Source organism: Paramisgurnus dabryanus, chromosome 3, assembly GCF_030506205.2.
Source record: "Paramisgurnus dabryanus chromosome 3, PD_genome_1.1, whole genome shotgun sequence".
Lineage (NCBI taxonomy): Eukaryota > Metazoa > Chordata > Actinopteri > Cypriniformes > Cobitidae > Paramisgurnus > Paramisgurnus dabryanus.
The window spans coordinates 47,483,531-47,497,100 of record NC_133339.1 but is presented as its reverse complement, the minus strand read 5'-3'; the positions used below and the strand labels follow the sequence as shown (position 1 = coordinate 47,497,100).

General features: G+C 37.9%; 1 long non-coding RNA gene across 1 annotated transcript; it reads right to left on the bottom strand.

Moving 5' to 3' along the window:
• Positions 1–53: 53 nt before the first annotated feature.
• On the bottom strand, positions 54–2,911 carry LOC135750393 (uncharacterized). Its single transcript, XR_010532721.1, has 4 exons — positions 2,851–2,911; positions 1,959–2,173; positions 1,014–1,230; positions 54–443 (listed from the first exon to the last, which is right to left on the bottom strand). It is a non-coding gene; the product is annotated as an uncharacterized lncRNA (long non-coding RNA).
• Positions 2,912–13,570: the final 10,659 nt, after the last annotated feature.

Genomic DNA, 13,570 nt, shown 5'->3' with positions numbered 1-13,570 from the left:
CACTACTAGTAGAATACATTAGGAATGAAAAAAGATACATGATGCTTTTAAAATAATATAATATTTAACTTTTATTTATGCCATAAAACAGTAATTACTAAATTTAAGACTCAAATTCCACAGGAAGAAATATCTTTGCATTTACATAGCATTTCTTCATTTAATAATTGATTAGTTCGTAAATTGTTGAGGAGACAGGAGCTTTGCAGTATCCAGATGTGATAAGGAACATGGCCCTTCCATTGTATGGCACATCGCATGGAGTATGAACTACCCTATCTTATGTGATTTTGTTAAATGGTTTAGGAAGCCTTTAATGGACAGTGGTCCCCTGCTTCAAAAACAGCAGACCTCCAACATCAAGCTTAGCAGAGCTGGGGTGGTTGGTGAGAATCATTTTGGTTGGCTGAAGAAAGATGGTGATGACCTCAGAAGTGCAATGCCTGCAACACATAAATGGTAAAGTTTATTGTGCTGCCCTGGGAAATGGGTGACCTAGGAATGTTAGTATATGTAGGCTTAATGCACATCACAGCCTGTAAACTGTTAAGTCTTATAACTTCATACAATCAGAATGTACTGTAGTAAAAACATAAATGAAAAAGAAAACAGAACTTTATTACATGTACTCTAGTAAGAATTAGGCAAATTATAATAGAATATAAACTCCAAAAGGATTTTTTTTTGCTCAGTTATAAATGAATCTTATTTAATATTTGATTATTAATAAAACCCATAAACCACAAACATTGGCAACAAAGGGATATAATTGTTTTCAACCAAAAACATTGTAATAGGTAGTATTGACATAGGAAACGGAAATACAGACTCTCTAAAAAATGCTAGGCCCATCATAAAGACAACTGTGTAACTAGAAATCAATATTAAAAGGTATAAAGTTGAGACCTTAGTTACATCACTTGGTCAAAAAAAAGTCACAGACTCAACTGTAGGCACAAAACAGTTTATTGAATGGGCAATGAAAATCTCAATTCCAGAATGCAGAGACTCACCAAGCAGCAGGGTGGCACTAAATTGAGTCACTGCTGAGAATGGCACCTTGCAGAAAGAGTCAGAGTGCAAGGCATCAGTCAGGAAATGTTATCAGGGAGAGCAGCGAGGCAGGCAGACGGGATGAGGGGAGCCAAAGAAGAGCCAATCGATGTGAAGCTAGGCATAGAGAGGGAAGATGAGGCTGGGAGAACGGGGCAGATGGCATCAGGGCACAATCTGGAGAGAACAGAGAAGAGTCAGAAAGAAAATTATACAGTCTACATGCTTGTCGTACCAAAGTTTAAATGATCCATGTCGCACAGTGTGATAAGGTAATGATATTATAGGAGAGCAAAAATCCTCCAGTGTATCCTGGGCTTAAGACAATGACTGGTACGTGCATGGCCACCTGTCAAAACAAACCAATGACAAAACACACAGCGTACAAAACACATAAACAGAAACAACCGATCAGAACAAAGCTGTTACACACTTTTAGCTATAGTATTCAAACAGATACTGGTTGCCCAAATTCATTGATTGTTTCTATCTAATGAAACAGGTTTTGGAATGTTTGGTGTGATGGTTGCTGTATCGGTCAGGTTAACAAGTGAAAACTCTTCTGTAATCATTTCATGCTATTTGGGGCTGAATATTTTATTTAGTATGAAAAGTAAAAGTTACACTCTGATTTTGACCTTAAATGCTTAAAAATGTCTAAATTAAGTGCAGGTGCAAAGTCATAGATATATTCATTTGTGACAGTTCTACTGTTTGCACTTGAAATAAACACAGACATGACATGTAGATAATACAAATCTTTAACAAAAATATAATCTGAAAAAGGATAAAAATATTTTAACAATTTAAAACAAAACTGTTTACTAATAATAAAACAGACAATAGCAGAAAGAATAAGCATGCATGTTTAAGTTAAGAAGAATAATGAGCTTTTTAAAAAGTACCTGTATGTCCAGTTGTGCGGTCTGGAGTACATTGCTTTGCATGTAGTCCTATAAGGATCGCTTGGTCTTCTTGAATATATTAAGTCCTATAACTGCTTCAAGTACGCATTCTCTCATCAGGCACACTCTTACAGCCTCAGGGTGGGTCATTGTTCATAATTTGGTCATCTAAATAAGATTTGGTCAATCTTGTGAATAAACACTGGGTGAATAATCTGTGAAAGACAAGCATATAGAAAACCATAAAAAGTTGCTTGTATTAGTAATAACTAGAATCAGATTTGTTTTTATGATTTTTGAAACAATGGTTATTCAAATGTAAAATCATAGTATTAATGTAAAATCAACAAGGAAATTATATAGACCAACTTACTCTAATAATGCTACACAGTAGGCCTACAAAGGAATATAGTTTCCCTCATATTTGGACAGATCTGTGTTATTAACTCTCTTGCCAGTTTGTCATGAGTCATAACTTTATGTTCATATTTTTAAATGAATAACAAACACAACGCATTCATTTAAACAGCACTAAAATGTTACCTAACTATATTGTCTCCATCTGGGAAAGCCTGACATTGTTTCCACTAACTTATGTTATTGCAGTTATAAAGACTTTTGCCCAAGGCCATTTACATGACAAAACTGTCTTCTGTTGTTACTGCTGCTTCTTTTGTGTTTGTATTCCTCCATAGTACTTTTTGGCTCTTCCGTGTGGTTACGTTACCCTTCCGTCAGCGTACCTGGCTTATGATGGCTATGAGGTAAGCTTACGGCAAACTCGACGTAATGCTTGGATCACTATATCATTAATTATTCACACAATGACAGTGCCTGTCGTAACGCATTCGCTGCAATATAATTATTCATAAGCTTGTGAGTGAGCACTTACCTAATGCTTACGATGAGCTGACGTTACAATCTTCTTCTTCTTCTTTTGGTTTAATGGCGGGTTAAGAACAAACTTTAAAGGTGCATACCGCCACCTGCTGTGATGGAGTGTGAAAATAATGATCTGCCTCTTCTATATCCTGTTATATAACACACTATTCTTAATAAATCTCAAACTGCATTTGACTTCCTGATTTTGGATCTTCATTTAAAAAGTTGGCTATAGTAAAATCATTGCATGCTATTGCTTGTAAATCTTCCTTTAAAATACAACTCAAAATGATAGTGGCGAAGAAGTCATCTGCCATCTTGTGATCATTAGTGGTAACGACATGCAATGCACAAATGACTAAAACGAGTTATTGTTTTTAAAGCCAGTTTCATTGAAAGCATGGCTTACCGACAATGCATTAATGATCTTATCATTTTAATAATATATTAATAAAGCTATGTCCAAAGTTAAGAATATGAACGCAAAACACTAAATGACAAACATTAAGTGGTGTTTTCCCGGACAGGGGTTTTCTTAAACCAGGATTAAGCCTAATTAGTAAAAAATAAACAAACATACCTTACTAAAAACATTACTTGTGTGCATTTTAAGGCAAAACAAAGAGCACTGATGTATTTTAAGATATGTCAATTCATTTTTTTTTAGTTTGTACAGCTCTTACATTTATTTTAGTCTAGGACTAGTCTAATCCCTGTCCGGGAAACCGCCCCTAAATTGCTCCCAATACAATTTTGCTGTGTTCTCCACTGTACATTGATTGTACTGATTATAATCCAAAGGTCAGACGGGCCAAGTAATTCCCACGTCATTCATTATAAAGGGAGTTTTATTGTGCAGTGTAGCCCATTTCTATACAATTTAGTCCAAGTTTGAAAAACCTTTTGTTTCCATGTCACTCAGAAAGTCAGTGTGATGTCTTGAATTAGTAAGCAAGCAAAAACCAGTCAAACCTTTTAGCCTATAAAATGAATTACCTATAAAAATGCAATTAAGCATTTTAATGTAGTTTATTAATCAACATTAATTATCATGATTATCGAGGGCATAATCAAAAAAAATATTTTTGTTTTATTCTTGCAGCCCCCTGTAGTGAGTAGCCTATCTGTCTCATATCTGCTTGGAGTTTGAAAGACTCTTTTGATGCTTTTCTATTAAGTTTATTTACATATTTGACATTGAAGTAGTCTAGGTAAGTCTTGATTACTTTCATTTTGTGATACTTGAATTAGGTTACTGCATCTCTTTAAGGTTATTTGTAACTGTATTGGAAATTATGTTGAAGTAGTTCTCCCAACCCTGTTCATACTTACACACAAATATAATAACAAAATTACAGAAATCAAAGTATAATCAGTTCAATGTAAGAAGTTATTATGATTACTAATAGAAGTGTACTCTTTGTCCTGTTATTTTCCTTACCTTGCCACTCAGTCCTTTAGGTTAGGGTAGTTGAAACTATTTCTAATTTCAGCAAAAGCTCCATGTTAAATCAACACTGCTTAGATCCACACCCAAGGTGTTAAAAATTACCACAGAATTTTTTGTATTCTTCCTACGAACTATCACAATGCATCAACACAAACAATAAAATTTTTGGGGTCAAGTGCTCAGCTAAGTAAAGGTAAAACTAATCACTGTTAGGATGACTTCTTGTTTTTATCTTTCTTGTTAACAGCAAGTGTTCATCATAAATATTCATTTCATTATTTAACTTATCCTAGGGGCTTATCCTAAAATTATTAGACTAAAATATATGTTTTATTTAAAAACAACTTGCACTTACGCTTTTACTTGTATCAATATGTGAAACAATGAATTGTTGATAAAAGGCTGTTAACAGTTACCAAAAAAGCTTAACTTCTTAAATATAACATAATATTTACATCATAAGATAATAGGCAGTCATGGTCTAATAGTTAGAGTCGGCCTTATAACCTGAGAGTTTTGCCGGTTCGAGTCTCACGGCTGACAGGTTGCGACTGAGGTGCCTTGAGCCAGCCACCTGTCTCCAAGTGTTTCCCGGGCACTGCAGTACTGCTCTGGGTGTGTATGTTCACGACGTGCAGTGCGTGTTCACCACTCACTTGATAGGTTAAATACAGACGTCACATTTCAAGTATGGGTTACCATACATTGGTCATTATGTCACTTTTACTTTTCCTTAAAAAGGATCAGATGGGAAAAAAATAAAGGTGAAAACAAGAAAGCACTTTTTTTTTATTCCAATCAAAGCTATAGACATGTGTCTTATTGCCATTCTTCTTTTTTTCCAGTCATCACATATGCATTTATTCATTTAGCATATACATTCATCCAAAGTGTCTTATAGATCAGAAAATACACAGAAAAAAAAGCATCAAAAGTTTATTACATTTGCATAATTGTTCTAGTATCTGCTGCAGAGTAGTTCTAGTTACTATGACAAAGAAACGGTCTGAGCTTGACTAATCCATTGGAAGCCTCAGATTGATCTATGACACATACTTTCTGATATGGAAACTTTGTCTGAGGCAACGCGTGCCAAAAAGTAAAAAAAAAAAGCTTAAAAGGTTTGTAGTAGAGAGCCTCCTTCACACAAAATAAGATTATTAATTAAACTCAAAAAGCATGTTTTAAAGCCTAACTGCTCTATACAATGACATTGATGTTCTCCCATTAGGCCATACATATAGAGTTCCATCTGTTGTTCATATGCTAAATTGGTTGTAATTATATGTGGTATTGCTATACTGTATTATTAAGGATATGTGTATGACACTAGTGAAAAACAAATTTTATAAGGCATTTATAAACTAGCTGAACTAGCTTTAAGTGCAATCAGATCATGATGGCAGGTAGTCCAAAGACTTCATACGTAGAACATCATAATGTGTGTGTGTGTGTGTGTGTGTGTTCACAAATGATGCAGATGTACCATCTGCTTGAGCATACATTCCATTTACGTTCATAATCTTGCTATTAACCAATTGTTATTAACATAAACTTAATTAGATTACCTGTGGTTAAGTAGTGTTTAAAGAATTTTTTTCTTGCAATATTAATCATCCTCTACTGTTTATAAGAATTGTGTGACACTACTGTGTCATCATTTAACACCTCTATTTTTAAGAATATATTTCTTTCCATAGGCAGGTACTAAAAGAACAAGACATTAGACACAAAGTAAATAGAAATTGGGACTATTGCCTAATTCACAAAGCTAACAAAATTATTTATAACAAAATTAAATGATACTATAATTATTATATATAATCCAAGCTGTAACCTATTTATGATCATTATTCACTGTTAATTACTTTTAAAAATATATATTTAGGATAAAATACTTCAATTTACAATCCTATCTATCTGTCCGTTCTGTGTATTTAGGTCAGATTCGCCACACCACTAGATGGTGGTAAAACTCCATGTCCATGATTTCTAACGCGTTAACACGTGATTTACGTGTTAACACGCATTTACGCGTTAACACGTAGTGCGTGTTAACACGTGATTTACGCGTTAACACGTAGTGCGTGTTAACACGTATTTTTAACATGTTTTTGCCCTGTTGGCCTTCCATACAACGCAGACAGATCGACCCGAGGCACCACGTGAGGGCAGCTTTCGAATTGTCCCCGCAATGAGCTGACGTCACACGTCCAGTCTGCGCATGTGTCTAACGGACCTTCGGTTTGTAATAACTTGATTCTGATTGGCCAGTGCGATACGCACACGTCATGCAATCAACACGCTTGTTTACCTGTCAGTCTGGCAGCTTTCCTTAGCTTTTGTTTTGCCCTGTGAGAGGCAAAGGCATGACGTTTGACTGATACAGGAATATAATTACATTTAATAAATTTAACATTCCCACGGCCTGAAGCCCGCGGCGCACCGATGGCCTTTACGTGGATGGTCTCGGCTCACGGGCATTCAACAAAGGGCAGCCCGTTCGCCAACGAATTCGCTCGCGGCCGTACGGCATGAGCTCGGCCGGTGTCGTCCGAACTCGCAAGCTAAGCAGGGTCTGGCCAGGTTAGTTGCTGAATGGGAGATCGCCCCGGTATGCCAGGTGCAATGGTGGTGCACGTTTTTTTCATCGGGCGGTGAAGGCTACTTTAGCGGGTCCATATCCCATTATAGAAAATGACGTGTAACCATTATAAAAGCACGAATGAACCTTATGATCGCTGATTAGGTCTACTTCCCAGTTCCCCACATTAGATAAATATTCCTAACTGCATACTAGATGTAAACATAATGTAAGAGTGAATTTTAAACCTGCTTATTTCTTACACATGATTTACTCTCTGTTATTGAAGCAAAATATCTAATGTTAACTGCAGTACCTTTCGTAAAAGTTACTCCACGATGAACCTTAAACTTTCTTCGGATAGCAGTGCCCGGCACGGGATCTTTGGCAAAAAAATGGATTTGATTTAAAAGTAAATATGGATTAATCATTTTTTTATGAAGTTACAGAACTGACCCAGTCATGAAGCAGTGAGTGATTTTCTATTCTTTTAATTGCATTAACTTAAACGACAGAGACTTCGTCGGGTTTGGCTTATTATGAGACCGAATGCAAATAAATGTTTATTCGTTTAAGACATACAGTAACCACTCGTTTACTATGATACTCACCAAGACATTTATTTTGACATGTGAGCATCTGTCCGTTTAAGCCAAAAGACGCGAACTCGCATAAAGCCTAGCCGTGCACACGGGCTATCGGGGGTATACGATCCTAGTCGAGTTTTCAAGTTCAAGGCGGCAGTCCAGTCCAACTAATAATCATACAGTCGCATATGAAGATGAATTAAAGTTTAAAAACACTGCGTTGGGTATTGCTGTGAAAACTGTGCAAACAGAAACCTAAAGGCCAATCTTAGACTTTATTCAGTCCTCAGAAAGACAATTACAATGCACATTTCCAGCCCGTCATGTAGTATTAGCAATGCACGTTAATGTTCTTTTAATTTTTGTTTCTAACAATGTGAAAATGAGAACGAGAAAACTTTATATAAATAAATAGAACCAAATCAGTATTAATTGTAAATAATATTAAATTATTTATGTATTTATTTATATGAATAATTTATTTATATACATTTAGTTGAACCCGCTTGCAACTGATCGTCGTCTTATAGGCTATTACCACTGATCTATAAGGAGAGGGAGATTTTAATAAGGCCTTACAAAGCGAATTGGCGCATATAATTTTCACATCATATTTGTTGTTTTCAAAGAAATACAAAACGTCAACACGATAGATGAATAAATGCAGCACCTTTATTACTTTTTTACTCAACAAGGGCTTTAGCAAATGCTACTTTAAACTAGCCGTAACCAGCGATTCAGGAAAAAATGATCTTGGCTTTTAAACATCTGGAGGGTTTCGCCACCAGTGCTTGGCTTTTGATTTTTCTCCATTCCTCCGTTATTACGTTCGGAGACTTTGCAGGATTTTGTCAGTAGGTTTCAGTAAATTGCTGTCGTTGAACAGCGCTTGCCCTGCAGTTTATTCGTCTACATGCAGCGCAACGCAGACAGATCGACCCGAGGCACCACGTGAGGGCAGCTTTCGAATTGTCCCCGCAATGAGCTGACGTCACACGTCCAGTCTGCGCATGTGTCTAACGGACCTTCGGTTTGTAATAACTTGATTCTGATTGGCCAGTGCGATACGCACACGTCATGCAATCAACACGCTTGTTTACCTGTCAGTCTGGCAGCTTTCCTTAGCTTTTGTTTTGCCCTGTGAGAGGCAAAGGCATGACGTTTGACTGATACAGGAATATAATTACATTTAATAAATTTAACATTCCCACGGCCTGAAGCCCGCGGCGCACCGATGGCCTTTACGTGGATGGTCTCGGCTCACGGGCATTCAACAAAGGGCAGCCCGTTCGCCAACGAATTCGCTCGCGGCCGTACGGCATGAGCTCGGCCGGTGTCGTCCGAACTCGCAAGCTAAGCAGGGTCTGGGCAGGTTAGTTGCTGAATGGGAGATCGCCCCGGTATGCCAGGTGCAATGGTGGTGCACGTTTTTTTCATCGGGCGGTGAAGGCTACTTTAGCGGGTCCATATCCCATTATAGAAAATGACGTGTAACCATTATAAAAGCACGAATGAACCTTATGATCGCTGATTAGGTCTACTTCCCAGTTCCCCACATTAGATAAATATTCCTAACTGCATACTAGATGTAAACATAATGTAAGAGTGAATTTTAAACCTGCTTATTTCTTACACATGATTTACTCTCTGTTATTGAAGCAAAATATCTAATTTTAACTGCAGTACCTTTCGTAAAAGTTACTCCACGATGAACCTTAAACTTTCTTCGGATAGGAGTGCCCGGCACGGGATCTTTGGCAAAAAAAAATGGATTTGATTTAAAAGTAAATATGGATTAATCATTTTTTTACGAAGTTACAGAACTGACCCAGTCATGAAGCAGTGAGTGATTTTCTATTCTTTTAATTGCATTAACTTAAACGACAGAGACTTCGTCGGGTTTGGCTTATTATGAGACCGAATGCAAATAAATGTTTATTCGTTTAAGACATACAGTAACCACTCGTTTACTATGATACTCACCAAGACATTTATTTTGACATGTGAGCATCTGTCCGTTTAAGCCAAAAGACGCGAACTCGCATAAAGCCTAGCCGTGCACACGGGCTATCGGGGGTATACGATCCTAGTCGAGTTTTCAAGTTCAAGGCGGCAGTCCAGTCCAACTAATAATCATACAGTCGCATATGAAGATGAATTAAAGTTTAAAAACACTGCGTTGGGTATTGCTGTGAAAACTGTGCAAACAGAAACCTAAAGGCCAATCTTAGACTTTATTCAGTCCTCAGAAAGACAATTACAATGCACATTTCCAGCCCGTCATGTAGTATTAGCAATGCACGTTAATGTTCTTTTAATTTTTGTTTCTAACAATGTGAAAATGAGAACGAGAAAACTTTATATAAATAAATAGAACCAAATCAGTATTAATTGTAAATAATATTAAATTATTTATGTATTTATTTATATGAATAATTTATTTATATACATTTAGTTGAACCCGCTTGCAACTGATCGTCGTCTTATAGGCTATTACCACTGATCTATAAGGAGAGGGAGATTTTAATAAGGCCTTACAAAGCGAATTGGCGCATATAATTTTCACATCATATTTGTTGTTTTCAAAGAAATACAAAACGTCAACACGATAGATGAATAAATGCAGCACCTTTATTACTTTTTTACTCAACAAGGGCTTTAGCAAATGCTACTTTAAACTAGCCGTAACCAGCGATTCAGGAAAAAATGATCTTGGCTTTTAAACATCTGGAGGGTTTCGCCACCAGTGCTTGGCTTTTGATTTTTCTCCATTCCTCCGTTATTACGTTCGGAGACTTTGCAGGATTTTGTCAGTAGGTTTCAGTAAATTGCTGTCGTTGAACAGCGCTTGCCCTGCAGTTTATTCGTCTACATGCAGCGCAACGCAGACAGATCGACCCGAGGCACCACGTGAGGGCAGCTTTCGAATTGTCCCCGCAATGAGCTGACGTCACACGTCCAGTCTGCGCATGTGTCTAACGGACCTTCGGTTTGTAATAACTTGATTCTGATTGGCCAGTGCGATACGCACACGTCATGCAATCAACACGCTTGTTTACCTGTCAGTCTGGCAGCTTTCCTTAGCTTTTGTTTTGCCCTGTGAGAGGCAAAGGCATGACGTTTGACTGATACAGGAATATAATTACATTTAATAAATTTAACATTCCCACGGCCTGAAGCCCGCGGCGCACCGATGGCCTTTACGTGGATGGTCTCGGCTCACGGGCATTCAACAAAGGGCAGCCCGTTCGCCAACGAATTCGCTCGCGGCCGTACGGCATGAGCTCGGCCGGTGTCGTCCGAACTCGCAAGCTAAGCAGGGTCTGGCCAGGTTAGTTGCTGAATGGGAGATCGCCCCGGTATGCCAGGTGCAATGGTGGTGCACGTTTTTTTCATCGGGCGGTGAAGGCTACTTTAGCGGGTCCATATCCCATTATAGAAAATGACGTGTAACCATTATAAAAGCACGAATGAACCTTATGATCGCTGATTAGGTCTACTTCCCAGTTCCCCACATTAGATAAATATTCCTAACTGCATACTAGATGTAAACATAATGTAAGAGTGAATTTTAAACCTGCTTATTTCTTACACATGATTTACTCTCTGTTATTGAAGCAAAATATCTAATGTTAACTGCAGTACCTTTCGTAAAAGTTACTCCACGATGAACCTTAAACTTTCTTCGGATAGCAGTGCCCGGCACGGGATCTTTGGCAAAAAAATGGATTTGATTTAAAAGTAAATATGGATTAATCATTTTTTTTATGAAGTTACAGAACTGACACAGTCATGAAGCAGTGAGTGATTTTCTATTCTTTTAATTGCATTAACTTAAACGACAGAGACTTCGTCGGGTTTGGCTTATTATGAGACCGAATGCAAATAAATGTTTATTCGTTTAAGACATACAGTAACCACTCGTTTACTATGATACTCACCAAGACATTTATTTTGACATGTGAGCATCTGTCCGTTTAAGCCAAAAGACGCGAACTCGCATAAAGCCTAGCCGTGCACACGGGCTATCGGGGGTATACGATCCTAGTCGAGTTTTCAAGTTCAAGGCGGCAGTCCAGTCCAACTAATAATCATACAGTCGCATATGAAGATGAATTAAAGTTTAAAAACACTGCGTTGGGTATTGCTGTGAAAACTGTGCAAACAGAAACCTAAAGGCCAATCTTAGACTTTATTCAGTCCTCAGAAAGACAATTACAATGCACATTTCCAGCCCGTCATGTAGTATTAGCAATGCACGTTAATGTTCTTTTAATTTTTGTTTCTAACAATGTGAAAATGAGAACGAGAAAACTTTATATAAATAAATAGAACCAAATCAGTATTAATTGTAAATAATATTAAATTATTTATGTATTTATTTATATGAATAATTTATTTATATACATTTAGTTGAACCCGCTTGCAACTGATCGTCGTCTTATAGGCTATTACCACTGATCTATAAGGAGAGGGAGATTTTAATAAGGCCTTACAAAGCGAATTGGCGCATATAATTTTCACATCATATTTGTTGTTTTCAAAGAAATACAAAACGTCAACACGATAGATGAATAAATGCAGCACCTTTATTACTTTTTTACTCAACAAGGGCTTTAGCAAATGCTACTTTAAACTAGCCGTAACCAGCGATTCAGGAAAAAATGATCTTGGCTTTTAAACATCTGGAGGGTTTCGCCACCAGTGCTTGGCTTTTGATTTTTCTCCATTCCTCCGTTATTACGTTCGGAGACTTTGCAGGATTTTGTCAGTAGGTTTCAGTAAATTGCTGTCGTTGAACAGCGCTTGCCCTGCAGTTTATTCGTCTACATGCAGCGCAACGCAGACAGATCGACCCGAGGCACCACGTGAGGGCAGCTTTCGAATTGTCCCCGCAATGAGCTGACGTCACACGTCCAGTCTGCGCATGTGTCTAACGGACCTTCGGTTTGTAATAACTTGATTCTGATTGGCCAGTGCGATACGCACACGTCATGCAATCAACACGCTTGTTTACCTGTCAGTCTGGCAGCTTTCCTTAGCTTTTGTTTTGCCCTGTGAGAGGCAAAGGCATGACGTTTGACTGATACAGGAATATAATTACATTTAATAAATTTAACATTCCCACGGCCTGAAGCCCGCGGCGCACCGATGGCCTTTACGTGGATGGTCTCGGCTCACGGGCATTCAACAAAGGGCAGCCCGTTCGCCAACGAATTCGCTCGCGGCCGTACGGCATGAGCTCGGCCGGTGTCGTCCGAACTCGCAAGCTAAGCAGGGTCTGGGCAGGTTAGTTGCTGAATGGGAGATCGCCCCGGTATGCCAGGTGCAATGGTGGTGCACGTTTTTTTCATCGGGCGGTGAAGGCTACTTTAGCGGGTCCATATCCCATTATAGAAAATGACGTGTAACCATTATAAAAGCACGAATGAACCTTATGATCGCTGATTAGGTCTACTTCCCAGTTCCCCACATTAGATAAATATTCCTAACTGCATACTAGATGTAAACATAATGTAAGAGTGAATTTTAAACCTGCTTATTTCTTACACATGATTTACTCTCTGTTATTGAAGCAAAATATCTAATTTTAACTGCAGTACCTTTCGTAAAAGTTACTCCACGATGAACCTTAAACTTTCTTCGGATAGGAGTGCCCGGCACGGGATCTTTGGCAAAAAAAAATGGATTTGATTTAAAAGTAAATATGGATTAATCATTTTTTTACGAAGTTACAGAACTGACCCAGTCATGAAGCAGTGAGTGATTTTCTATTCTTTTAATTGCATTAACTTAAACGACAGAGACTTCGTCGGGTTTGGCTTATTATGAGACCGAATGCAAATAAATGTTTATTCGTTTAAGACATACAGTAACCACTCGTTTACTATGATACTCACCAAGACATTTATTTTGACATGTGAGCATCTGTCCGTTTAAGCCAAAAGACGCGAACTCGCATAAAGCCTAGCCGTGCACACGGGCTATCGGGGGTATACGATCCTAGTCGAGTTTTCAAGTTCAAGGCGGCAGTCCAGTCCAACTAATAATCATACAGTCGCATATGAAGATGAATTAAAGTTTAAAAACACTGCGTTGGGTATTGCTG